The following is a 25,013-nucleotide window of genomic DNA, read 5'->3' as shown; positions in this document are numbered from 1 at the left end:
GATCACCACCAGTGTTTTTAGTCAGTCATATGAATTCCATCATGTGCTTGAAGCTAGCAAGAGAGCATTGCCTGTACCTATGCCTTTATAGGCAAGCAGTGGGCGAGGAACACTGCTGGCCCTCTCCGGGAAGCAGCAGGGGAATAGTGACTGCAGTGGGTCCTGACTGAAGCCATCAATCTCACTTCTCACTGTCAAATACACAGAGATTCCTCAGCCTTTACACACCCTGAGTCAAATGTGCACAAGGATTTTCTCCTAAGCTCCTTCTGGTTCCCCTGTATAAATTCCATTTAGGTAAGCAGTGAACAAGAACACAGCTTACTGTAACAGGAGCTCTGTGTTTCTGCTAACAAATAATAGGAGAGAAACTAGAGGACACTTTTATAACATCTTATATGCAACATTTTTATAGCAGTTTTCAGCACATTTGAACTTAATTAGGCATATAAGAACTAGTGAACAAAAAAGAGAAAGAAAAAAGCAAGGAGGAAGGAAGGGAGAAAGGATAGATGTGAAAGGAAGGAAAAAAGGGGAAAAGAAAAAAGGAAATAAGTAGCAAGAAAGCAACAAGGTCAAACTAAGACCAAATGCTACAAACAAATAATGTATCTTGATATCATGCATTGTAGACTTCAGTCAGTTCTAATCAACCTGTTTAAACTGCTCATGTTCCTACCAATGCTCCATTAATATTCTGCAGTTGCCAGCTGCCAGAATCAGCTGTCAATACAACAGCTTGTCAAAGACCCTTCTGAGAAGGGTTTATATTCTCTTGTATACTAAGACTTTGATTTTACTGGGAGTTTTAGTTTTGTTTTTCTGCAATGTTAGAGTAACTGTTTGTTTTCCTGCTTGCATTTTCTCTGCCTTGTCCTCAATGTGCCCCATCACCACTTCACTCAGCAGCCACATGTCCCTGAGTGAAAGGACTGGCATGTGAAAAATCTGTCCCCAGCTGCTGTAGGATAGAGAAATACTTGGCATTTGTGTACTGCCCTCCAGTTCCAGACAGCAAGCCAAGAACTGTAAAAAGCTTTGCAAACTTGAGCAAAAGCAGTCTTATAACATCCCTGTGAGGTGACTGAGAAGTATAATCCATTTTTAGACATGGGAAACAAATGTGATAACAGACTGAGTAACCTAAGTCTTGTGCCAGATCAGTGTCTGAGCTGGCATATAGACAAATGTCCAAGAAAGATGCAAGTTATGACTGATGTGTATGTTAAAATCTCATTAGGCAGCAAATGCAGATTATTTGTACCGCTTAACACTAGAACTAGGAGCTCAGGTGGGATACAGTGTTTGCTTTCTAGGTTTGAATTGCTCCAACTTACCCTTAACATATGTTAATTACACTGATGTACTTGAAATAAATGACTTTGTAGTAGCATTAGAACATAATGAGTTAAATAAGAATTATACTCTTATCAAAAAAGATCCTTGCTTAAATGCTGCAAGTTTTTCAATTTTCATTAACTCCTTTTCAATGAGTTCTAAGCACAATGGCAGAATAGCCTCTATAGGCAGAATAGATAGAGTTATCATCTCATCAAATGGTATTACCTCACCAACTTCTATAAGTTATTGTCATAATCTTGGGAACAACTTTGAGCCTTTGAAGAAAAATGTATTTTGTTAGTTTTGTGCTTTGCTCTACTTGTTTTTTTTTTGCTGTTATTGTTTTTGTTGTTGATGATTTGTTTTGTTTTGGTTTTTTGTTTGTTTTTTGTTTGGTTGGTTTTTTGTTTGTTTGTTTTTTGTTTTTTGTTTTTGTTTTTGTTTTTTCTGGAGAAAAGGAAGATGTGCAAGGACTGTAGGGTAGCAAAAGTCTATTCTCTGCTTATAGCTCTAACTCTGATCTGGAGGCAAAGTAGCTCCTAAGGAGCTCTGGAACCTAGCCTTAAAGAACAAGCCAGTTGTCCTCAAATACGAAAATAGCCTCCTTTTTGTCTGTATTCAGAGACTAAGGGGTATGTGGTAAATAAAACCCAGGTAAATGAAAGATGCACTCAGAGTCAGACTTCACTGCCTTTTTTCCACTAGGGTCTAATCTTCAAGATTGTATCTGTCTGAGACCAAAACTACTAAAAATGTGCCCAGGCTAGACAGCATTTTAGAAAGATGTTGGGTTTTGTAGAGTTTCTCCTACAGGCTTTAATCTAAGGGTCATGTCTGTAAATACTTTCCAGACTTCTGTGTGACAATAAAATAACTCACAAATAATACATTACACTAAATTTTATTTATAGGGCTAATGTTGGAGTTTCATACTCTTGCTAAAAGTCTAAGAAAAAATAATCCCAAAATCACCATTGTTACTTAAAGCCTATTTCCCTTCATTCTACAAGTATTTTAAGTCTAAATCTCTAGCTTATGGAGAAACAAAACTTTTTGTTTCTTCTTGAAGAGCAGATGAAGGAGCTAGCTCTAACTATTCATAATATAGAAACAAATATGGGATTATTTGCAGTTAGGAATCAGTATTGTGGTGTACTTATGTCATTGAAATCAGATTTGGAGCATTGCTGTCAGTAGTGAGATGACTAAAATAATCTCTCAAAGCTAATATTAATGCAGTATTTATAATTAATTTGATTTCTGTTGCTGGGTTTGGTTTTTCCATTGTTTTTTTTATTTAAAACTTCATATGTTGTGCTGCCACATTCTCCTGGGAATCCCTTATCTGTAATCACAGTCACAGATGGACTTCCATTCATCATGTCCTCTATTATTACCTTTTTTCACTGTTTTTAAAGGAAACCTATATGTCTGGCTTACACTGGATAACTAAATACCTACATGACTAGACTTAAGTGAAATGAATTCCAACCAAAGTGATTGCAGTTCTGTTTTAATTACTTCAAAAAGACAGTCAATAGAATATCTAACCTAAAGAAGTTGTCACTTCACCCAAATTGAAGTGCACTGAAATGAACTGTTGATGCCTAAATTGAAAATGCCAGTGATCCAGTCAGAAGAATTAAACAGATTTAACAATAAGTTATTGAAGTTGATGAAAAATTCTGCAGACCTGAAAAAAAAATAAACCACCAAACTAATCAACCTTTCAAAAAAACCAAACCCAAAATTTTCTTCTGCCATTAAAGAACTAGTTTTAATAAGCTCAGCTAAATTCTTTTTAAGTCAGTCTTAGCTCATTATACTGCAAGAGTATTGATAAACTTATTAATTTCTAACCACTCATACAATGTCTTAAATTCTAGCACTACTCCCTCATACTTAAGTATGATGGTTACCAGCATGACAACTTACAGATGATTGATATTTTAACTTCTTTTAGATCAATATTGAACAATTTTTAGTAATATTAGCCTTTCAACTACATCAGCACACTCATCTTCTCTAAAACTCACATTGAATAAATGTTTTAAAAACACTTCCCAGAATAACAAAAGTCATGTAAATTTGGAGCTGTATGTTTGATATGTATTTGAAGAATTCTGATGTTTGGAAGAGGGGAGTTATAGATTCATGCAATTGAAGGATTTTATAAATGGAAGAACTAAGGTTTTAAGCTAGTGTTAATGGCTGCACAGCCGTTGAACATTGCTTGAAAAACAAATAGCATAATCTTTCTAAAGCAGCAGATTTTCCATTATCAATAACAACAGATAGTCATTTCATTACCATTCTTTAAATACTAAGCTGCAGGAAAAAATATCAATTATGGGAAAAACTAGTCTATTCTTAGGCTGTACCACTGGTTAATATTTTCAAAATCTAAATTTGTATTTTTTACACATAATATGGAAGTGGCAATATTTAATTCATTTATTGCTGAAGAAAATATTCACATTCATCTATGAGCTGAATATTTGATATTAAGAAGATGCAATAGATTTCAGTTGAGATTCTGCTGATACTAATTTCTGTAAACTTTATGAAAGTTACTCTGGGCTCTTGGGATCAGGATCCTTGGCTATCTTCTCTACTCCAGTATTACGGCTCAGCGTATTTTTTGTATATGTCCTACCACTCATTTAAATCCCAGCCTAAAAGAATCATCCCCCACATACTGGGAAAATATTTTTCTTCTATTCTCACACAACTCATGACTCCCATGGATGGAAATAGAGAGGAAGAGAGGAAGGAAGGAAGGAAGGAAGGAAGGAAGGAAGGAAGGAAGGAAGGAAGGAAGGAAGGAAGGAAGTAATAAAGAAAGAAATAAAAAGAAAGAAAAAGAAAGAAAGAAAAAGAAATAAAAAGAAAGAAAGAAAGAAAGAAAGAAAGAAAGAAAGAAAGAAAGAAAGAAAGAAATAAAGAAAGAAAGAGAAAGAAAGAAAGAAAGAAAGAAAGAAAGAAAGAAAGAAAGAAAGAAAGAAAGAAAGAAAGAAAGAAAGAAAAGAAAGACTGACTAATGGAATTTAGTAGAGATGAATTTTTTCATGTATTTATAAAAAAGCAGTTTTAGAACTAAATCAATGTGACTTGGGGGGGAAAAAAAAAAAAAAAGTGGAAGAATTATAGAATGTCAACATTATTCTCACAGAGATGTCTAACCAAAAGTTTTTTTCAAGCCAGAGGCACTAATTTTCATTAATTTTCATTTCATGACCAGTGATAGCCATGGTTCTGAAAAAGCAAAATGCTACAGCAAGGTATGCTCCCCTCTCCAATGGTTTCCAGTTCCTGTCAAACACTTAATTACACAGTGTCATGTTAGATGTTTATGCTTTGGACCAACCAGTGGCCATCTCTGAAGATGCACTTACCATTTCTTAAGTGCAGAAATCAGATGCTAATAGCACCTTGAGGACTGTGCAAGGGAATTTAACATCTCTAACCACCTATCATTAAAGTCAACAGCTATGTCCAGGCCCCTCAACTTTCTGTCTTTCTTATGCTGATATTTATGCTGGTAAGAGATCATAAAAGAAAGTCTGTTCCTATTTAATAACCCACAACTTTACACAAACAGCTAAACCAAGGGGGAGGCATACATTTACATGGGACAGTGTAGTACTACACAGACAGACTTGCCATCTCTTGGTGACTAAACATGGCTAGTAGGAACAGAACAGCTGTGTTGGCTCAGTATCCCATTGAGGGAACTCAGTTTTGTTTGAGTATTATGGCATGGTGCTACATAAAATAAGTACATGTATGATGTCTATTTGTCCAGTCTGGAACATAATGATAAAATAATTCATTTGAAGTATGTACCAAAACTAACATAATTTAGGCAGTGGCAATGCTCTAACATAAACAAATACAGAGAAGGAGGAATTTGTGATTGTATTTGATTTCCATGGGAAGGAAGAGGATGTTTAATTACAGACTTACTATGTACTTTGGCCAAGTGTTAATGAGAGGACCTGCTGGTATATATACAAAACAACTTTAAAGACCAAGATGGTTTAATCAAATTCTGACACGTCCTCCTCCACCCATTGTAAGAAACTGAGCATGGGGAGATCAAAAAACCCTCTCTTGATTATTACAGAGGACACTTTTTCCTAACATAGAAAGTACACAACACCCAATTGTTGTACCTCTTAGAGAATGTCCTACAATGCAACAGCAAAAACAATCTTCAACCAATTTCCAACAAGCTTTAGAATTTATCAAGGATTTTACGTAAATCATATTGTTTATGTGTGTATCATTTGTAACTTTTTTAACTTACTAATTCCTCATAAAATACTCAGAATATAAGCATGAAGCCTGTGGTTCTGCTCTGGCACAGCAGCACTGAAAAGTTTTTTGGTGCTTGTCAGTACACTCAAAGAGATGACCAACCACTGAAGGACTGATGAGAAGTGCTAGATCTTACTGAACTCTCCCTTCCTATGCTGACATCAATAATTTCTGAAGAATGTAGAAATCAAGTTTTTCCCAAATTTTTGGTCATATTTCCCATGTTTGAATCTCCTATTATAGATTTTCCATTTAATCCCAGCACTACGGATTTAAGTTAACACCATCTATTTCCCATTTCATTTACAATGAGAAACCTAAGCCTTCCGGAACATAAGCCTTTTGTCCAGAACTTACCAGTTATCTCAGCCTAGCATGAAAGTGCTCCTTTTAAAGTTAAGACAAGAGGAACTCTTTTTCTTACTACAGACAATCCAAATAGGCTACTGCCTGGATTGCAAACCCAACAAATAAACCTGAAAGCTGAAGCTCTGAAATGCAACAGCCTGTTAGTTACAGGATATGAACCTGCTCATGCATTAGCTGTGTTTTAGCTGGCAAATTTCTCATTTTGCTTGACAGAAAATATGATGTAGCACTGCTTCATTGCTCACAAGCAACCTGATAATTCCATTACAAGATTCATTTTTGTTGAGTTATGCTGGACTCTTAACTGTGAAGCTTTTCCCATGTACCAAAGTGCTTTGCCCTACATATCCCCTCTATGCCAAAGCCATACCTATGTAAACACTCACAAGCATCAGCTTTTAAATTTCTGCATCATCATAAGAAAAGTTTTACACTTCAGATTATTTTTCTGCAATTTTTCTGAGATAATATAACACTCTTTATTCTCATTATTGAGAATCTAGAACAACAGAACTCAGATCCTCAAAATTAGACTATAATAGCTACATAGAAACACTAGTAGAGTTTACAAAAATATATAGCAAATGAGACAAGAAATATAAAGTTCCCTGTGGCATTTGTATCCTTGCAATTAGCAAAAGGGCACGAGAAAAAATATTCACAGAAGGGACTAGTTAAGACATTTTTACCAGGAAGCTTAATAAATCCAGAGTAAACCACATCCAGTGTAGGGCAATGAGCACATCAGTCTAAAAAATGAATCTGTTGTCCCTTTCAGGACAGAAGTTTAATCAGTTCAGAGGCAAAACACTAAGTTGTAAAAAGCATATATATATATATATATATAACACATTTGGTTGTTCACGAGTTCTGCTGAAGGCCCATGTACTCATATAAGTTTAGACAAACTTTCTACATGCAAAATTGTCTGTAACACGTAAAAACCATGTACAGCACACTCCACACATCTATTAATTTTGTCTTGATAACAAGACAAAGGAGTGGTAGTGGAGCTGTGTAAATCTCAAGGTTTTTCCTTGAAAAGCAATACAATGCTGGGATTCAGAGCCTGAGCATTATAGTCCCCTGAAGACCACTTGCAGTCTTCAAGACAGTAATATTCTTCTTTGTGTACAAAACAACTCTGGAGTTTGCGCATTCTTCTAAGGCCCTTAAAGACACCTTTTTTACTTATTATCACTTAAGTCTTAAACTATTATCTACCTATGCATAGGTATGCATAGACTAAGCATACACTTCCTATTCATAAACTTTCACATACAGCCCAACCGACTTCAAAGGGAAGTAAATGGATTTGAACTCCATTCAAGTTTTATTTAGCTAGATCCTTTCTCAGTCAATAGCTGCAGATTACAATTTTGTTTCTTTGCAGATTCTTCTCCAAACACACTTTTCAATATTTCTCTTACAACTCAAAATATTACTGCATACAATGTGAGGTGTTCCTGAAGGCAAGTTGTTCTTGCTGTAATCCGATTCAAGCATAAAATCTATTTTCTATTCAATCCAAGCATTTTCATGATATTTTGCAATTGAATACTAAACATGTAATTTGGGTTTGTTGTTTTCCTTTCTTCCCTTGAAGTTAAGCATTGTGAGATTCACCAGTCAACAAAATGTTTATATGAAAAAAGAAGCATTGGGTAAAATGAACTCTGCCCTAATGAGCTCCAAATAAATCTGTATGGCTTTTAGGTAGAGAAAAAGCATGGGTTGCTTCTTTCCTTTTTCCCTAATATAACTTACTGATTCAAAATCTATGTCTGTAAAACACCACATGCTTTTATTGCACCCTTTACATGAAAAAGAAGCATATGATGGGAAAACATGTTTAAGCTGGGGGCCTGTGCCTGTGCATCTCAGGAAATGGTTCAAAGTATGTAGATGATAGTATCTATGAAATGAAATTTCAATGCACAGAGTTTTTGATTTGGCCTTTGTAGGAAAAAGTGTGATTGGCCCCCGCATAATACAGCTGACTGTTAAAAGATGCAGCACTGATAAATCTTGAATTTTTAGGAAGTTAAAATGGACAGCAACAGAATGTACTTGCTCAGATTTCCAGAACAAGTATCAGAGAGCAAAAAGATGAAGAAAAGAGTGTTGCTTTCATCTTTAAAACCTGTAACTCCTCTGCAAAACAAAACCGGATTTTGAGGTGGGAGTGCATGAAACGTCATCTGGCTCTGGGTGAATCTTTCAATTGGCTCTAGCTTCTATCTGTTCTACATCAGACCCAAACCTGCTGCATAGCTGTAGTCCTGAATTCATTTCTACTTCATATACATAACAAAATAGCTATTATTACTACCCATGACAACCGAGAATATTTTAAATAGTAAATTAACAAAAAGAACTGCTTAATTTCCACCAATCAAAAGAAAATCATATGAAACCTTTTTCTATCACCATCCCTAAATAAGACAATTTTTTTCATATGCCAGTTCATAGATTTTTTTACAACCGTTAAAAGGGAAAAAAATAGAAATGCAGAGATGATGTACAAATTCAGAATGTAAGGGAAGAAAATCTTTTCTAATACAGACTTCTTCAGTCATATTTCTAGAAAAGAGAGAGTGGGGATTCCATACCTTACACATCAGTACAATAAAACATGTAATGCAAAAATCTGATTTTGAATGATGGCAAACTTTGAAGTATTTTTGATCCTTTTCACACCCCACATTTGAACGTGCAGGTAGGTGGTGGTTTCTAACAAGCGGATGTTTATGCATCTACCTCCTGCAAAATAAAGCATGAGCGCTCACTGAAGTTTAAAAAAAACCCAACAAACTCCCTTGAACTTCGTTTGGATTTGACAATTAATTCTGATCTGGAAGGCTGTCCCACAAAAACAAAGATAAAACCTTTTTGAAACAGAACAGGTACTCTAATAATTGAATTCTTAGATATAAAATTAACGGATTGAAACTCTGAACTTAAAATATTTGTTCTGTTATACTGAATTTGTACTATTAGAAAAGACAAACACAGAGCTACAATATAGTTCTTAATAAGAATACTTGACCAAAACTGTGACCAGAAGCACTGTAAGAAAACATAAATACAAAACCATGTCATATAAAGTTGCATGCCTTCTGTGATCCAGGAAAAAATACATAAAACAAAGCACCTCCTTTGAGGCATGAAGGACAAAAATTACATGTAAAGTGAAAGCAGTACTTCAGTACATCTAAGGTTAAGACTGAGTGATTACTCGTTACTAAATGCTTAGCAGATGTATTTCAGACCAGTGGCAGAATCAACTAAAATAAATTTTTCTTTTATAAATGCTCTGGTTTATCCTGATTTCCTAAAATATCAAAGAAAAATAAATCTTCTGGAAGAATATACCACATCTATCTTCATTTTTCATTGCTATTGGTTGCTCCTAAGTAAGTGTTGGGAAAGGTTAGTCTGTCCATTATCTGTGTCTTGAGTCACCCATGTTTACCCTCTTCAACACTTTTATATAATTCACTGAAATTCACTGTATTTTGGCTTCTGCATGAGGAATGCCTCCTAAGTTCATTGGAACATATGTTAATGTAGAAACTGTGGAACTTGTTTTTTGGTGATTATAATAGTGACATATTTGCAAGTTAACACAGTTTGAAAGAAAATCTTTACAAACAGTATCTTTCTCTAAAAACCTAAGACAGCAAAACAGAACAATATCCTTTGTCAATAATGACTATATAGAATCAAAAATCACTCCAAATCGTGAAAATTACTTAGCCATAGTAATGATGTTGACATAAGCTAAAGAAAAAGGTTGTACTCAGGCGTCCCTCATAACCACATTAAAAAAAAAAAAAAATTACCATTACATAGTACACATACCCAACATGTGAACAAGTCTTTATGATGACCTATGCACAGCTACACCTTACTCCAATAAATATTTTTTGTCTGTTAACAGAGCAAAGTGATGGTTTTTTTACTTTAATATATCCTACACACCTGCTCTAAAGTGAAATAATGTACTATTACCCTGCCATGTGCTGCCAACTAACTACAAAATCATTGGTAATTGCCAATAAAGCACTTGAAATAAAGTGCTTATTTAAGCACAACAAAGATGGCTCTAGGGCATATTTGCATCATGGGACGGGCATAAAATGGCTCCCTAACAATTCAAGATGGAGTCTTTATCCCTATCAATGACAAAGAAATATACATTTTATTAACAAAGCATTATTTGAAATAGAATTATTATCTCCATTCCAGGATATTACACTTCATACAAGAATGTACATACAGATAAATTTAAATACAATAATTGGTCGTAGATTTTTATTTTATCTGGATATCAATGCTGAGTAGCTGAAAGCAAAAAATATTCAGCCCTTCTGAATTACAATGTTTATTTTATAAATAGGCTAATGTACCCAGCACATGAAACATGGAGCAGAGAGATGTACTAGGTCTTTGAAAGTGTACATCAGCTCTTTCTGTTTGTAACACAATTCCACTTCAGTATGAGTTGATTGGTTTTTATCAAGTTTATTGACACATTTAATTCCTCATTTTTTGAAAATTCTAGCTTTTTCATAGATTCCACTGTATTTATTCTTTTATCTTAATGATGAATATTTGATTATCTGTACTTGTGAGTGTACCAATAATGTTAAGTATACACCTGAAAACTTTTAATTATATGCCTGACACATAAGCACAATCTTCCAGTCAAGGCAATGACTTAGGTTTCTCGTGACCTGGACCCATTCTCTCATTCTGCATCAAACTTTTCTTGTATTTTTAGGCAAGACTTGCATCTCTCAATTCCACTAAGAGCTTAAAAATACGCATATATCCATTTGTACTTCAAACAAAATCTTATGCCTCAAGACCTTTGCAAGCTGGTTGTCAATTACAGTTGTCTAACGCCTGTAGAGGAAAGACAGTCACTTCAGGAAAACCTAAAGTCTACATAGCCACCTCCAAAGTGGCAGTTTCTCCTGCTCAGAGTACATTTTGTTAGTACTTGCATTTTTAGCAGCCAAGGAACATGAGATCATTTTCTTCAAAATAGAAGAATTTTATCAAGATAACTGACAATGTCCTCCTGAACAGTCTCAGAATTAAAATTATCTTCTGAAAGGGAAAAGATGTTGGCTAGAATATTTTTGCATAGAAAGCAAACTTAATGTTTAAGAAATTTCCTAATTATCGTCCAAGTGCCTAAAAAAGGAACTACCCATGTCACTTAACAAAACCAACAGTGTGGCATGCTATTTAACAGGTAATCTCTAAAATGTAAAACAGTCCAGGCCTAAAAAATTACCTCATGTTGTTTACTTGATATACCCAATGGGAGCAAGACATCCAGCAAAATAAAAGCTGGGACACTTCTGATCATGCTAGAAGCAGAAGTTTAGCCCTGTGAGTCAACTAGGAAAAGAACTTTAAGGGACCTCACTATCACACAGCAGTTCTTTGAGATTCTGCTTACTAGAGTTTATATATAGGCTTATTTTTATTACCATATACCAAGCTTACATATGAAACTTATACTCCTTTCTGTATCAAACTTTACTGTAGTGAATTAAAGGATGATGAGATCTGGTCCAATGCAAATAACAAGACCATTTTCTCCACCTATCAAAAATCTCAATGTTTAAGTGCCTCTCTCTCTCCCTCTCTCTCCCCAGATACATGATTGGTGGTGTTATCTTTGTTCAGGCCATTATGAGAATTCAGTGATGAGGGGGAGCTGTTGTAGAATACATTGTCTATCAGCTTCCTCTTTCCTCATTCAGTTTTCAGTGGGAGCCCATGTATTCTACTCAGTGAAAGGTCTCTAACATGGAATTAATTTTTGCCCTTTGAAGCTGCCTTTTGCACAGATCACTGTCACAACTTACTTAACCTATCTGCATTTTTAAAACATTTATCACTGTGGCACTGCCCCCAGAGTGGTGTCAATGATTAAAAAACAACAGACAGGCTATCTGCAGTTAGGTAGGGGAATCTATGTGTTCAGAATCCTGTAAGACCATGAAGTTTCTCTTGAACAATCAAAGGACTACATAAAAAAATTAGGTTCTGCATAAAACTTTCCAAAATGAGAGTGGTAGTGGGGAATCGCAAATTTCACATTTTTTGTAATGTATTTATTTTCTCATATTAATGAAAATCATCAGTGCTTTATTTATACAAATATCCTTACCTGAATGGGGAAAAGGTTATTTCAGAAATTTCTCTCTCTTCCGAAATGAAATGAGATAAAATGGAAATGAAAATAAAATAAAATCTACAAAAAACATGCAAACTTCTTCCTCTCCCACCTCCCAAAAATCATAAAACTCCTATTTTTTTTAATGCAACCTTCTTATTTGGTCTAGTACACACATTCAAGATTTATAGATGCATATACTTTGCAGGGTGAACAAGTCTGGTTTTAGCTAAAAAAGAGACAAAAATCATTGAAGCCAACATTTCAGATGAGAAGTTATAGTGATATGTGAAACCATTACTGATTGAAGCTAATACTCCAGTCTTTGAAAAAGTGTTCCCCTTTGTCTTCATGACAAACTTAGCAACTTCAATGCCAATCACATTTTTAATTGCAAGCGAATAAAGCCTAGCAGCAGTGTTAATTTGTTGACTGTATGCTAACAACAGTCCCTCCAGTTCATCCCACATTACTTTTCCTAGGCAAAGAAATATATTTTCTTGATTATCCTGAGTACAACAGATTCCATCTTCAGTGGGCCAAGTGGAAATCCAATATTCAAGTTGTTCTACTAGAAAAAATACGATATCTTGATTTTGAAAATCTGGAATAAAAATGTTGCAAGAATCTTCTATTTTAATTTATTGCAAAAAGAAAAGCACTCTGTAAAAAAAGTCCAGTATTCACCCTGAAATGTACCGATTTACTGGAAAAATTGAAATGAATGTTAGCTTTGGAGTTACGTGTCACTTAGCTGAAATTATACGTGCAAAGTCCACAGATTCAGCACTAATCAAGCTATTGCCTGTTTACATTTTGCAGCATGAGCACATGCTTCTTTAAAAGACACACACAGAGAAAGAAGAGCAGAATAGTATATTTTAGTACCAACATAGAATTTACATATAAAAAAGAAAAAAAATTGCCATGAACAAAACAGGAAAGCATTCTGAGGGATTAGCATTGCATACACAACATTTTTTGAAGGCTTGACTTCTTTAACACATTGTTCTTATTTAAACAGTCTATTTCGCCAATATTTTAGTATTTGTGCTCACAACTCAAGGATTTCTCAACTCAAGGAGGCCTCAGCTGAGATTTGACAAAACAGCGTAACAAGGTCACCTTTTAGTCTCATGACCAGAGCTTTTGGTTCACCCTCACTGACCCTGCCTGTACTGTATTCTGAGTTAAGTCATGCAAGGAGGTGGAAAGGATTATGCAAGAAAATGTGGGCAGGCTCAGTAACATGCATAACCTTATGCACTTAGAAAAGAATCACTCAACTCTCCCCTCTCAGAATGGTTTCCATCGCTCTGTCGTGTTCAGTTGCCTGTTTATTCCTGTCCTTTTCTAGTCAAGACAGATATAAATCTGTGCTTTTGCACAAAATCAAAGGCATCTTCCTTTTGTATGCTATGGCACAGTCACAGGTATTTTGGAAAACTATTTGTGGCTTGCTGACACCCTGAAGTACTTTTTCCATTAGCCATCCTCACCTCAGCTGACCAGCACAGAACAACATGCCATTTCTGGATGCCACGCCAGAAAGCTTTCAACGGTGAAATCATTCAACAGATATAGGAAACAATATAGCCAACTGGGCAAAACTGCTGGGTCTTATTTGAAAGAATTTATCAATACAGAATTTCAGGGATATTTTATAGTTGATACTTTCTTCATCAAATGGTGTGATTAAACACTAGATTTAAGAAATTTTTATGCTTTGTAACTGCTTTCTTACTCTTTAGTTTGTTTCTGGAATCCTGCATATACCCAGTTCCCTCTTCACAATTACCAGATTCATTATTATCTGCAATACAGATGCTTGAGCATCTCCAGAACACTGCTGGCCAACAGAGTAGTATGAACACAGCCACAGATAGCTACTATGAAGAAAACACTGCAGCAAAGTCAGTTTTTACCTTGAACAATCAGATCCTGAACTAAATTACGGAGGAATATCAAAAGGAGTTAGTAGCTAGGGCCAGAGGAGAGAAATATCTACCATAAACCTTTTTTCCTTCCCTCAGTTTCAGAAGTCTTACACATAGGGGAGGGGGACAAAGAGGGTAGAAAACCAACCAGTCTTTATTACCAGAACAAAATTTTGCAAATTTTTTTTCACAGATTCTTTTAACAGCCATTTCCAACAATTAAATCTATATTAAACTTGGGCTTTGGATTTTTTTTTTTTTCACCAACATGTCTGAGACAAAAGTTATATGAAACATTAATGTTGATGGCATTGTAGTTGAAAAGAAAATATTGATTGAAATTGGCAAAAAATAAAAAATCAATATGATTTTAAAACCTGTTGAATTAATTCTCCAGATTCATTCTCTTATTTGGTGCATGTCTGTCTCATATGTGCATGAAAATATTGCAAGAAACTTCTCTAGAAAAAAAATATTACACTGTTTAGCTTTCAATGAGGACTCAGAAATTATTTTTTAAATCGACCAGTTATTTCATGAATTTCAATTTCTGAGTGTTCAACTCATGTCATGCCAAGGAAAATACTTATTTTCAGAAACTGTAGAAAACACATTCTGCAAAGTAAGATGGTGCAATTAGGATGTAAGGCAATAGAAACATAATTCCATGTATGCAAGACACTGACCAAGTATTTCAAAATCATCTCTTAAATCAGAAATTGTTAAGTAGCAATGATGTTCATTTCACTTTCCAGTTTCAAAACTGAAATTTTCATTTTAATAATATACATGAAACGTCATCTCGACAATGCAAATGAAGAATAGGATCAGAGTATTTACTATCTAACACATTGGTTTATATGTATGAAAACCAATTCAAGCATGTCACATATGGCGTGTAGTATTTTATGAAACATTAGCAGGGAGAGACATTGAAAATTCTGTTGAAAGGTATAAAAGCAAACCAAAACCAGGCTCATTTTAGTTCTGTTCCACGTAAGCTCAGCAATAACTCTACAACCTACAAAACTTGTTGCAGGACTTAAACTACAAAAGCGTTTGCTGCTACTGACTAGAGTAATTAACAATCCATCAAAAATGATGCGGAGGTAAATTTTGTACTAACAGGAAATGTGCTGAACCACCCTCAGCTGCCTGAATCCAGACAACTGAACCCAAATGAACCACAGCATGCTGTACTACAACATGGCTTAAGTACAATTTTCCTACTTGCATGGTATGCCTGTGACAAATACAGCCTGAGGTTTCCAACAACAGACATGTTGTTATTATGGCAACTGCACAGGGTAATAAAAGAAACCTCATGAAAACCACACGTGACAAAAGTTGAAAGCAAAGTCACAGTAAATGATTGCTTCCCTGAAGCTGGGCCTACTGCTATTCTTTCAATTACCTTCATGACTGCTTGTTATTCTATAGATTACAATAATTCTACAATTAAATTATTTTTATTATCAATAAAACATCATCATGTTAAATGCTGAAATTATAAATTTGAAAGCAAGCTTGAGGCTTGAAAAATGTAGTGACATTTGATTACTATATCATTATAGCATCAGTCCATTATCCTTAATGGACTTCATCCTCACTTACAGGGCACAGGAAAGAAAAAAAACTTGGTTCTCTATTCAAAAATATTTTAGGATGATCAAAACCTGAAAAAGTTATATATGCCTTAGAGACTTCCATGACTAATTTTATCCTAATACCTGTTTAAATAGGTAAGGCATTTCTGATTTTTAGTATAGAGATCTGGAAATCTGATAGAAGAGAATTCAAGAAATAAATCAATAAAGAACAGGAGGTAAAAAGATCAAAATAAGTACAAAAAAAAATCTGAGCAAATGTGCTGATGTGTAACAACAGGTAGATTTGTGGCAATATTAATGTAATGCAAATAACATTTATAACTTGTAATGCTGTCAAAACTTTTTCCTGACATCTCCTCCCATCAATAATGTCTATAGAAATCTAGCACTTGTAGTATTGGTCACGCCTTTTCAGTTCTGAGCAGGCGGAATCACGTTTGTACAGTTCATACTGTACAACAAAAAAAGAGATTAACAAGTGGCTAAATGCCAGTACCTAGCCACTTCTAAATCAGGCTGCAAGTTAAGAAAAATCCTCTTTCCAGTTCATTATAGAGTCAAACATACTTCAGAAATCATAGTACTCACCATGAAAAAATAAACAAGCAGTTCTTTCAAAGCAAGTTCAGACAGCGTCCTCATGATAAATGAGGAAATAGTGGAAGTAAGCCTTCGTGTGAAAGAACACCTCTGTCTTGCCTGCCATTTTGAGATACCACAATGAGGTATCTCATAAACCAAGATCTAGCTCATTAGTTTAAAATTACCCTCAGATTTATCAGCAATGCTTTTTTTTCTGATGCCCCATTAAATGTGGCCATAAGGATACAGAGACAAGAACAGTTACAAGGAAAAAGATTTTCAACTTCTTAAATATTATGGGTAGCAGGGAAAGAAGTATATATAAGACTTTATATGCAGCTAAAAAACTACATTTCCCATGTAACATAAGGAAATTAATGCATACCTACCTTCCTGTGAACTTAAGTCTAAATTGTCCTTCAGCAACCTGCTAGAAATTCAATGTTCCCCAAGAATACATACCAAGTCTTACCTCAGGTTTTAGAAGTGATTTGGTGTCTCATCAGATATAGATGCAACAACCAATGAAGCTGCATTTCTGTCATTGTTCCGTTTCACTGTGGTATGCATAACGCTTCTATTTGTGAAGGACTTGCTTCTGCAATTTCTCTTCAAATCTCCTATTTCAATCCTACAATACCTGCCAAATCACGAGCCTTACAGCATGATTTGATTGCACACAGGTCTAGCAGCACTATTTTCCGCAGTTTGCACCAACTGCTCAAATTACAGTAACTTTTATTTTGGAACTAATGGTATTTTCCCATATATAAAATGTTTCTGCTTTGTCAGTCTCTTTAATCAGCATTACACAACCATACTAGGTGCTTGAGCCTAAAATTATGTATTTTTGCATGCCATTTTCTTCTCTTACTGCTATCACACAACTAATTCAGCTGCACTATGTGGCCAGATGTTAGGACATACTGTTGATCTATATCATTCTTGCCAAGTCAAAAATTTATATCGTGGGATCATTTTGAACAAATGAAATACTTACTGCGGGACAGAAAACAATGTGTTTTATGTGAAGGATGCAATGCATCTCACAATACTTTTTTTAATAGACTGTAATTAACTTTAATATTTTCATACATTATGGAAAATCTTCCTTCTAAGTCAGAGATAAAATACTAAAGAAAAAAATCTAATGTTTTTTCCAATAGTGTGTTTCACACTGGTTGATACAAACTAATTTTCTATTAATATGTGAAGAATATTCACTGCTAAAGCAAAAATTTCTAGTCTACAGAATTATATCCCTGTTCAACCTCTTCTCTTACTTACATGTCAAAAATCACTTATTCTAAAATGAGTAATTTACCTCAATTTAAAAGTGAGGGTATATCAATAATAGTTATTGACACATTAATAATAATAATTTTATGTATTGCAGCAATACTAAAATTCAATTCCTACCCTCTGAAAAAGAAAGAAAAGAAAAGAAAAGAAAAGAAAAGAAAAGAAAAGAAAAGAAAAGAAAAGAAAGAAAGAAAGAAAGAAAGAAAGAAAGAAAGAAAGAAAGAAAGAAAGAAAGAAAATTCAAGCCACTTAACATACTAACGTAGACACCCAAAAGCCCAGACAGCCCAAAATGGTTGTTTTACTATATCCCTATTTTAGTACAGCAATGGTCTACTTGTTATTAGTGTTTTAAAGTGTCTTTAATACCATGCTTGGTTAAAATACTCTTTAAAGATTCCCAATTCCATCAGGTGGGATTTCTTCTCTCTTTTCCATTTTTCTTTATTTCTCTACTCAGCATCTTAAAGTGTCTCTTTGGTGGGCATGAAGGTGCATGAAATGAAAAATTGCTTCTTCCTCACCCTATGCTTATTCTTCTGATTTGCACAAGGTGTAATTTTGTCCTGAAAAAATAATTTTTTTCAAGTTGATTTTTAGCCTTAAGATGAGTGATTTTAGTAACAGGGAGAAGGGTAACAGCTTTCCCTCTTGCAGATTAAGGATTTCTGCATAGAATTTGGCTAAACATGCCCCAAAACAGCTAATTTTTTATCTTGTAGTCCCATTTCTAATGGAAAATACCATTAGGAGGGATTTTTGGCTGCTTCTCATGGTGTCTTCTTCATGATATATATCACATAATTCATACCAGTTACCTCCTCAGTTCTTTTGCCTTTCAACTGAATGTTTCCAGATTCCACCTGACTTCACATCTGCCATCATTCCCTTTATGAAAAATAATCAATCCTAAAGGGCTCAAAAAGACTTTCTCTCCCAGATCAGCTGTCCCAGTTTTGCTTTTCTACCTCCTTCCCAGCACATACTGCTTGAGTCGCACACCACCATCAGGCGCTCAGCTGAAGTTACAATGACCTCAGGCTGAAGTTACATGGACCTGCCATTTTCAGTTCAGATTAAGTTTCTCTTTTTCTGGTGCCCAAATTCAGATTCCTTCAGGCAAGAGCTAGCCAGCAGCACAGACATTAGTTACCTCCTAATGTCTAGAAGTGCTGGCTGCAGTCCACAGCCTGCCAGGGGCTTCCCTTCTAGCACAAACCTGGGTACCCAGGCTGCACCAGCATGTCTCCATCTCTGCCTTCCCAAGGAAGTGCAGGCTGCAAAGCAAACACACAATCCAAACCCACTGTATTATCTAATGGGTATCGGGGTTTTTGTAATATCCATTTCTATCATACTCTTCTTTCACAAATACCTGGCTGGTGCTTACTGTCAACTGGGGGAAATGCTTCAGCTTTAATGAATCAGACAGCAGTGAGGGAGGATGGAAAAATGAATTAACACTTGATACAGCCACCACCAGTAGATACCCAGAATAAAGTGAAATACATGAAAAGGTATTCACACTCAATCTAAAGATGATGTAATGACATCAACCACATATTCTTGCTGCTCTATGTCTGTGACATAGTAAAAACACAATGTAAAGAAGGATAATAAGTGACAACTATGTGCTATTTCTCACAAGACAAGGATGATGAGCTACTCAAATAAATGATAAGGCAAATTCTTTAATGATGGATTTTTTAGGCAAAACTACGAAGATTGAATTGTATTTCATTTATACTTCCCTAAATAAACTTTGAACCTTGCCTAAATCCTAAGGGCGAGAGGAGACCAGGGCCGGGGGAGAGGGGGGGGAATGTGGGAGATAGGGGGACCCAAACAAAAAACACTACCCTTTCCTTAGAAATCCAACTCCTCAAATAATCCTAACAGCCATGTCAACATCCCTTTCTCTCAAAACAAATATTAAAGGGGTGTTTTCTTGGTATTTTATCCTGCTCCCACAGGTCTAAATTTCAGAAGTTAGTGTGAATTGCTCTTTTGCAGTCACTGTCAGAGCATTTCCTGATTATATTGCAAAATTAACCATTTTGAAAAAGGGAGAGTAATTATTATTTGCAAATGCGGGAATAAGTCCTTAGAGACAGTGATGTCTCTTGACACAAGTCAGTGGTATATTTGATGAAATGCAAAACAGTTGGTTAATTACCATGCATTGCAGATGAGTGGTTACCAAGAAAGCACTGTGATTTCTTCCAATAATACTCCCCATAACAAACCTGAAAAAACAATCTCATTACCAAGTCCTAACAAGGCCTTTTTTCTTCTCTCTAGGAAAAGACTCCTCAATGATTCCGTGACACAAATACACACTAAATATTTTTTCTGGGTCAAAGCTAGAAAGCCCAACATACCCAAGGACCAAATTTTAGACAGGAAAGTGACTGTGAAGTGCACCTACCCCTTGTGATTCGTGTTTGCAGCTCAGCTGCGTGATGGCTCAAGAGCATAACTACTGCTGTCAGGCTGATCTCATGAAAAGGAGGGGTATGTACAGGACAGCTGGCCAGCAACAGATGGGAATATGCTGTTCCATCTCACACGTTGGTAGACTTCCTGTTGCAGCACATGCTGTCCAGAAGGAATTCTAATTCTAATGCAGCACCGGTCTTCCAAAGGACGCCTGGCTTTAAGCCACAGTCAAGTCCTAGAATTCAAAGAACTTCTTAAATTGCCTATCAACTCGTTAAACAGTTCAGTCATTTATAGGTCAGATTTGTTGTTTTTGTTAAGAATTAATTAGTCAGTTCTTTTAATTATTTATGTTTGTTTGTTTAGGCTGAAAGGTTTTATAAGCAGAACTTGATATAACTGTTGACAGCTTAAAATTTTTTGCCCTTAGAGAAGAAAATTATTTCATTTTCTAATAACATGAGAGATGTAAAAAAGTGATTATCAGTTGCAGTCACCACAAGAATTATTGCTTTAGCTCATTCTGCTCTATGGTAACATTAGCTTTTACCACCAATTGACTTTTAAAATAGTTAAGCTGCATTAAAGTTAGATTGTTGTTATTGCAATTTACAATGCAATTGATTTATCTTTTATTCATTCTCTTAACTTTGTATAGACACCAAGAATTTAATTTTGTTCTTTTGAAATTTTCAAATTAAATATTACTTGAAAACAAAATAGTAAAACTCATTTGAAAACTTAGAGAAACAGAAAATAAGATACCAGTTCATTCTGACCTTCTGAGTAGAAAGAAAGGAATAAATGAAACATTCATGACACTTCTCATTATCAAGGTGTCTGAAAACAACTGTAGGGAGCTCATTCTACTATGCAAACTCACTCTGAACCAACTAGTCACTGTGTGTCAATGTAAAGAATTATCATCTCACCTCCTAAAAATAGATTCTGTTGTGGATAATGTTATCTATACCATAAAAGACAGTATCCATTTGTAGTGATAGATTCACACCAGGGGTTAAATTACAAGACACTAATATAAATTAATGGAAAAGCAGGTTAAAGGGGATTACAAAATAGGATTTGGCTGAGAAATTTTGCTTTTTTTGTATTATCAGCTGGCACTGCATACAAAGAGTGATACAACTTCACAGGGTTTAAAAAGACACATTGAGCTCACACTTCACAGATGATTCGAATTTCTATGCAAACAACACCTGTAGGATTCTATACAGATACATGTGTTCAATAGGATAACTTTTTTCCTTTTTCCTTTTCAAAAAGTTTTCAAGTAAAAATTATAATTTATTAACAGTGATGTATAAACACAACTCTGTAGTAAATGCTTTTTAACACACAAATTAGAAATGAGAAAAATGGATATGGTCTAATAGTCATTAAATATTATTTCTGTATTATGTATTTCCCTTCTTTTAAACTGAAAGATCAGTTCCCAGAAATACATATACAGTCTGACATTCTGAAATGCCACCTGACTTCAAAGAATATCTGCCTAAGAACAAGAATCAATGTTTTACAGTTTCTTCCTCATTATCAACAAGTATTTCGGTATGCAAACTAAGAGAGCAATTTTTGTGAATACTTACACACAGCATTTTAGTACTTGAGCATATTTTTACTAGACCCCACAGCAATATGCTTCACTCTGATGAGATTTAAAGAGAGTTTTGATGACAAAGACCCATAACTTTGCATAATAGGCTGTACAAAAAAAACCCGGATACTCTGAGTACTCACACAAATAAAATTAATGTTCTAAATGTTTACAAATACGAACCTTAAACAAATGCAGCAAGCTATAATTGAGTTTACCCCACTCTCTAAGCCACTAATTTGTCCTCACCACAAACCAGAACATTAATACGATATAGTTCTGCTCAGAAAAAGAAGTTGAACTTGCTGAATGAAATACTGCTAGTTTAATGTCTTCTTTTTCTGCAACCTCAGAGTCAACCCTTTTCCTTTTTTTATGGTCTCTCTTCTTTTAATTTAGAGACCTACAGAGCACCAAAAGCTCCTGAACTGTCAAATATATTAAAATTATTAATAAAAGAGTCAAAATTATTCTAACCTTTATTTTCTCTAGTTTCTTATACATCAGATATTGTTAATGTTTTACACCCATGAGCTAAAATATTAATGTAAATGACAAATCCTGTATCAGAGTTCAAAATCTAATGTAAAAGGACAAATATAAACGTAAATTTATAATTTCCATAATTCATATAATTTGTGCATACAGTATATATAGCTTTTGTATCAGCAGACACCATATGCACTGACATTTTTATGATTCCTATAATGCATTAGTTATGATCTACTGTTGCTAAACATACAATATTAATTTGCTGCAGTATAATGAAAGTATAAAAATTTAAATGGATATCTGAAGATGGAGACAGTGGAGTGGAGTGTTTTGTCAGTTTTAAGGATCTTTAGAACCAAACACCACAGATAGCAATTTTATCTGTGGTTGATGACCACTTTCATTTGTCATCTCCTAGAATTTGATTCCATCAGTTTTGTATTATTGTGAATCACTAGATGGCACTTCTCCCTGCTCTTAAGACTTACCCTCTGAGCTTGTAGGAGTTAGACCAGGGACAAACATTTCCAGCTGAACTGAGATGCTGTTTAGATGTTGAGATCCTTACCAGCAAAGAAGCATTTGTCTTGTTTCAATCCTTCTCTTTAACTGAATGTATTCTTTCTCAAATTAGTTTCTGTACACAAGCTATTTCTACAGAAGTGGGGGGGGGGGGAAGTATTAAACCCCCCAATACACTTTTGTCATCACATATGGACTGCCCTGCCCAAGGACATTTTTAAAAGAATTCTTTCACATTCTCCACAAGATTGTATTTCAACCTGCACTTTTATTTTGAATAAAATAATATTGACAAAACAAATTAAAACAGTGTTGTCTGTCCATTTCTAAGCAGCATTGTAATTTCGCAGCTTCTATTCTGGTTATGTTCTTCAAATAATTTATCTCCCTTGTTTCCATGTGCAATCCTCAGAAAGAAAAAAAACCCAGAAAGTATGCAGTCATGGCAAGAGCTCTCGGTGAAGTACAACCATGATTCATTATCATCACATACTAATGGAATATCTCAGTGGAAACACCATAAAGTAATGTTTAAACATCAGGCAGTGATTGTTTTATAATATCTGTAACTACACTGCACACACATCTTTCACTCTCCTGCTTTCCTCCATTACATGGGTCAAGCACAGTGCTTCCTTTTCCCTGGGACTTTGGGCAGAAGAGACAGGCTGATTTTGATTTCCCTCCCCACTCAATTTCTTTCCTTATTGTGTCTGTTTAAGGGGATAGGGAGTTGTACTGGTAAATAAATTTTGTGTGAAAATCTGAAAAAACCCTAGGTTTTGAGGAGGTTAAGTTAAAGCAAAAGGAATTTTCTTCATATTGATACTTCAATAAGGTTGCATGCAGCGTCATGAAACGTCATTTGTTCAAGCATGACTCCTTGATGTAAGGACTTGGGGACTTCTCTACTACTACCCTGTAGGAATACCTTTCTGTTATCTCCTGGTTTTGCTAACAGTCAAGGCAATATTTTTAGTGTTGGAGAGCTACAGTACATCAGTTCTACATGAGAGTGGGACTTAGAGACTATACACTGATGTCTCTGCCACTGGTGAAAAACAAAATATTACTTCTTTTTCAATCTACCAACTATTTTTTTAGAAACAATTTAGGGATTAGAAACAATTTATTTCATGTAGATTTATTGAGAATCATATCATAAGCAGACACAAATTTTTTTTTAAAAAAAAAAGGTATAAAATATCCATTGGAAATGTTTGGGGACTGCATTGAATTTTGTCTATTTTCTTTTTTAGAATTTGACCCACTTAAATCCACAGACTTTGTGTGTGATAAGCCCCTACAATGTTTCTGATATCAGAAGAGTTGTGAAGATGACAGCCAAAACTCCGGCCTCTAAGCCACCAGCCTACTCTGGTGAAACCAAAGACAGCTTTAAACTCAGTTTTGAGCTCAGTAAACAAGGATTTAGATCTTTAAGCTTTGATAAAAGGGATGAGAAAAACAGTCCCAGAAATGACCAGGTTATCTTGAAGAAATAAACTCAGCAAATTTTATTCAAAATTATGTAAAATCAGCCATTCTAAAACTGCTCATGAACTATTTGCAAGACTGTTTAGGTTGGCTGGAGATTTTAGAGGGGTTGTTATAATGAAAAAAAACTAATTGGACATTACTTTTGCACTTGATTCTGAGGAATCTAATAATTTTTAAGCGCCTATATCTGAAATGAGGCATAGAACACTGAGTTCTGACATTACAAAAGACTGAAACAGTTACTTGTGTCAGTAGAATACACCCCCATATTGTTTGCTTTAAATCAACCCCTCAACCTTTATTAAAAAAATCTCTGGTGTTGCAGAAGAACTGTCTGTGTAGGTGCTCAGTGAGGATGAATAACCTTCATCCAACACTTGGTTTCATGCAGGGGGATTGTTATTGCTTCCCTCCCAAATCCTTATGAAAATAAGATGTTTATCATAAAGACTTGCCTTTTAAGTAAAATTGATGTTGCATTTGGTGTTCAAAACACGTAGCATTAATTCTTCCTATCTAACCTGAGCTACACTATGCTTCCACTTCTTTTAAGTTTCTTTTTAGAAGACTCATCTTTGAAGTCTTTATTTTCCCAGAAATTCTGGCAAACTATATGAACAAAATACATCCAATCCCACAGAGTTTGGCTAGACCGGGAATTGTCAAAATTCAGTTGTTAATCCTTGTTACAACTTTTCAGGACTAGACAGGGTATAAGAATATTTCTTCTTTGAAGTGCCTCACACTGTTTCGTCAATACATGTTAGATAATCATTAAAAAGCCA

General features: G+C 35.0%; 1 protein-coding gene across 5 annotated transcripts in view; it reads right to left on the bottom strand.

Moving 5' to 3' along the window:
* SLC16A7 (solute carrier family 16 member 7) overlaps positions 1–25,013 on the bottom strand; it is an 80,465-nt gene that overhangs the window by 37,521 nt on the left and 17,931 nt on the right. Inside the window, exon 1 of one of the 5 annotated variants that reach the window (XM_040063466.2) lies at positions 20,089–20,318. The exons of 2 other annotated variants lie outside the window; for them this stretch is intronic. The gene's annotated coding sequence lies outside the window, so the exon portion shown is untranslated. Of the gene's footprint in view, positions 1–16,820; positions 16,939–20,088; positions 20,319–25,013 lie in introns of those variants that run through there. 2 more of the 5 variants (XM_040063464.2, XM_058420112.1) reach the window with 2 other exon arrangements.

This window comes from Hirundo rustica, chromosome 4 (assembly GCF_015227805.2).
Source record: "Hirundo rustica isolate bHirRus1 chromosome 4, bHirRus1.pri.v3, whole genome shotgun sequence".
NCBI lineage: Eukaryota > Metazoa > Chordata > Aves > Passeriformes > Hirundinidae > Hirundo > Hirundo rustica.
Note: the sequence above shows the minus strand (reverse complement) of the source record. Positions and strands in the feature narration are given on the sequence as shown.